Here is a 4,417-nt window from a genome sequence, read left to right as displayed (position 1 = left end):
CTTCTGATCATTAGTTTTGTATATTTAACCCGTCTATGTGTTGTTTACAATTAATCAAATTTACAATGAGATGAATTATGCATAAAAATGGAGAATTGGTAAAATAAAATAGATATTGAACATAATTTGGGGGTTTGAAGAAAATATACATGGAACGTTTGCTATAAGTATCTCATTTGTTTTTTGATAAACAATAAATGCTACAAATTAAATGTAGCAATTTTGCCAGTTTGTAAAGACGATCTCATTTATTTGTTAATGGTGATTGGTTTTAGTAAATAAAAAAATACTTCAAAAAAGGGTGTAACCATTAATTTAATGATTCAATCCATATTATAATTTGTGGTTCCCGATATGATTCATTGTCGATATCGATTGGTTTTGAACAAATATACAGCGCTTAGTATGAGAAGCGCTTTTTATAAATAAAGTTTGATTGATTAATTGAATCCAATTCATTGACCTAAAATTGACATTCTTAGCCAAAACTTCAGCCATTATGACAGAGATGAATACCTGGAACTGAACAGTGAAGGTATTTCTTGCAAGATAATCAAGATTTAAACTAAATATGTGAACAAACAAAGAAGTAAACAAGAATTAATGTCAAATTAATTCACATCTTAGTGTCACAAAGTTCAGTCCACTGTTTTTTTTTCCTCATAAAAATAATACAAGCAGAACATTATTAGAACATTCTATTTTACTGTGATCACATCTTTGCAAAATTCAAAATGTTTCCACTTATTGGACTGTAATGATGGCTTTAATTTATTTTTTTATTTTTTTGCTGCCATCACGTGTTTTCCGCTGTAATGTACAACTTAGTTGTTTTTACATTATAGTAAAACGAATCTACCACATCTCAATTCAAACAGTATTTTCTAATTTATCTGATTTCATTGCATAGCATTGTTTCTGCAATAGTGGCAAAGCACAACGTTTAAGGTGCAAGCTCTTTCAGTTTTTGTAACCTTTGTAAATATAATATATATAATTTTAAAGACATCTGACTATATGCAAGAAGCTAAAAATTACTTTTTCAGTTATTATTTATTTGTTTACATATTTATTTCAACAAGACTACTAAATGTAGGTCATGTTTGCAGATTTGGAAACAATAGAACTACCACTCTCGAACAGCAGAGGGCGCTGTGGCCCCCGGGCGTCTCTGCACCTGCGTAGCCAGGTGGAGGAAGGCGCGCGTGCGTCAATTAGCAGTAGCAGCTCGCTTGCGTCTCTCCATCAGCAGGTGGCGCATGAGCACAGAGCGCTAAATGAACGTCTCAATTACCGGAGCGTCCGTCTGCTCTCGTCTCCTCCCTCGCTCGCCGTGTGACCCGCCCCCACCGGCGCAGTCAGCTCGTCCCAGAGGTGGCAGTCAGAGCGCGCGCGCGGTCACGTTGCGTCAGTGCGTGGCATCTTCACAGTAAGAGGAGAGGGTTCAACGCTACAGAGCAGCTTCTGCTTTGTTTTGGAGAAGGTGGAGCTGCTGTTCACCTGAGTTAAAGCTCGGTAAGTGGATACATTTATAATTAAAAATATTTCATTTACAAAAGTTAATGTACTTTTTCTTAATTGATCCCCGTGAGTCACAAAAATGTGGACTCCTGCATGTTGACAGCACCTAGAAATGAACTGTTGTGATTGATGAAGGCAGATAGAAGTGGAAGTGTTCATCACTGACTGAACCCAGAGGGTCTTCTACAAATTCAGAATGATAGGGTCACTCATTACAAGAGGACAACCTCCCCTCTAAAAGTGTTAGCTCTCATTTTTGTGTTGCTCCAGTCCATTTCTCTAAAGCTGCAGTAGTTCCTCTCATTTCCTTCCTAAATGGTGTGGCTGCAGCTGCTTCTGTTTATAATGGGTTCAGCAGATGAGGGAAAATCACCTGAGGTGTGTGAGGAACCCTGAAACCCATCATGTTCTCTGGCTTTCAACACCTGCTGTTTGAGCGCATTCCCTAATGTGTCAGTGGATTTTTTTTTTAATATATGTATCTACCCTTCTCTTCGTGTGGGTTTCCTGCTGGCTTTGCTATTTTCCCCTGTTTTCACTTAGCAAGCATTCAGAGTTAAGTTATCCAAGCAATCAAAAGCAGACTGTTGTAACTCTGCACAGGAGAAAGCAGTAGCATTAAAAAAAAGCTAATTATTTTTCCACCTTGTGTTTGTTTAACAAATTCAAACTTAACTTTTACATTTTTCTCAGCCTCCACGCACATCTATGATAGAAGTTTAGACTCTGTTTAGTCTGAAGGACGGGAGTTTGTTTTTTACATCACTATTTTGTTTTCAGTTTTGGCAGAGGCTGAACTATTGTGTCGCATGTTTTGACTCCTTTAATCTTAAGTCTTGCAGAAGGTTTTGTGAAGAGGAAATCATGATCTGACGTTGACTTTCAGCAATGATCTGTGTGTTTTTCTCCAGAGCTTGCGTGTGCTGAGCGTTGTGGTGTTTCGCTGCTTCTTGCTGAAAATGCACTGGCACTTTTAAGAGGATGTGGTGAAGTAATCTGGGTCTTGTGAAGTTTAGTTCCACATCTGATCAGAGTGAGTGTCGCTCCACGCTTTGTAAATATGATGTAAAGCCAGCGTTTCTCCCTCCTTGCCACAGCGTTGGAAAGAAATAAAAGATAATTGAAGACAGGCATTCATTTTTTTGCACAAAAATGGTGATAAATTGTGCCAGGGCGATGGAACAACAATCATCACATTTTTACTACAATATTTATTTTTTATCAGCAATTACAGATAATTACTACCAAAGTGCATGAATGAATTGTCTGTTGATGTTTTCTCATCTCCTTAGTGACTGCAGTTATATCTGATTTATTGGGTGTGATCAACATCAAATAATTTCAGTCCAGGGAGAGGCTTACTTTGGCATTCCTCTTATTATTCAGAGGGCGTGTGTCCAGATAGATGTCAACCTGTCAGTGTGCTGCGTGACACGGAGGCCCGAGTCAACAGCAGCCGGCTGCATCGCTCTCTGAAGGCTCCCCCAACCAAGCGAGAGCCGCAGAGTGCGTGATTCATGCACAGACTATTGCCCTAAAGCCACGCTAATTCATTTAGAAGAATGCTTCTTCACATTAAAGCTCAAACAGAGCTCCCAGCCATTGTCTTCATGTATTATTTTAAGTCGGAACATGTCAGACAATTGATGCGTGCTCATCACGCCTGCACGTGCTTTGAGTAAGAGCACAACCCTTCAAGTTCAAGGCTTGGAAAAGTGTTAGTTAAGTAGTCAAGGGATAGAGAGGGATTTAAAGAACAGGCGGGCACTCCAATAATTAAAGACTATTTCTATATTAGCAACCAGACGATCTCATTATGCCATCAACTGGTTTTTCCACATTTTAGTCGATAGAATAAACGAGACGCTAATCCTGGCATTATTACGCGAAGGCGGTGATAGTTTCGTGGGAGTTTTACTGTGCATTTACAGGTTGCTGATCACAGCCTGTTCCTCAAGAGTGTTTTTTAAAGTATCTTTAACATACTTCTCCCCGCAGATTGAACTGCAGTTGTGAGCAGTGGTTGCTGTGATGTTGTTGTGGTGTCATGCCAACCACGGGGTGACTCAAGGGAGAGTCATCATCATTTTAGTCTCCAGTAAATTACATGTTTTTTCAGACTTTTGTTGGCATGTTTTAGTCTAAAATAGGTGTTAGGGGAAGCTTGTAGTTAGAATTTAACAGGTAAGAGTTGTGCATTTTAAGAAAAACACAGTTTGCATGTTTTTCTTACAAAATTATTTATTATAGCAGTTTCAGGAATTACATAATGTGTTTTATGCAGTCTGTAGTGGTGTGTCTTTGCTTCTACATGATATTCAGTCCTTTTAAACGTTTCCCTCATTTTCCTACTCCTTCATACCTCATTACTTGTACACTTTCAGTGTTTGCCTGTGAGGAAAATCTCTCAGAGACATGACAAGTGGCAAAAGGCCTTTTCAAATTATTGAGCCCTGACATGGCAGGTTTGAACTTTTACTCAAGGAGAAAGAATGTTCTTGTGGAAACTGGAAAACAGCAAAAAAAAAAAAAAAAATCCCTGCATTTAAAAGAAATTCTAGGAAGTACACGTAGGTTTTTTTTTTTTTTTTTCAGAAAAAATGAATTTAAAACACTCTGAAAAGTAGAATTTCTTGACATCAAACTTGGTAAACTTTTGCTCTTAATTGCAGCAACTGCAGGTTGATATTATCTAAATATTTAGCTATGTTAACCCTATTGATGCATATATGCATTAAACCAATTCTGCTCCAAAATAACTTTAATTTAGCATCTTCTTAAAAACACAAACATAAGTGACTTTTTAATTGGTAAAAAATATCAGACATTAGGTTAACTAAAAACTCCTTTTGACTATTCATCAAATTTGATCAAACGTGTCGCCAGAGGTGCAATC

General features: G+C 37.8%; 1 protein-coding gene across 2 annotated transcripts in view; it reads left to right on the top strand.

Annotated features, from left to right (window-relative positions):
* Positions 1-1,274: 1,274 nt before the first annotated feature.
* pdlim2 (PDZ and LIM domain 2 (mystique)) overlaps positions 1,275-4,417 on the top strand; it is a 36,428-nt gene continuing 33,285 nt past the window's right edge. Inside the window, exon 1 of one of the 2 annotated variants that reach the window (XM_024276225.2) lies at positions 1,275-1,515. The gene's annotated coding sequence lies outside the window, so the exon portion shown is untranslated. The remainder of the gene's footprint in view (positions 1,516-4,417) is intronic. The other variant, XM_024276224.2, reaches the window with a different exon arrangement.

Source organism: Oryzias melastigma, linkage group LG9, assembly GCF_002922805.2.
Source record: "Oryzias melastigma strain HK-1 linkage group LG9, ASM292280v2, whole genome shotgun sequence".
Classification (NCBI taxonomy): Eukaryota; Metazoa; Chordata; class Actinopteri; order Beloniformes; family Adrianichthyidae; genus Oryzias; species Oryzias melastigma.
This window is presented reverse-complemented; position numbering and strand designations above follow the sequence as displayed.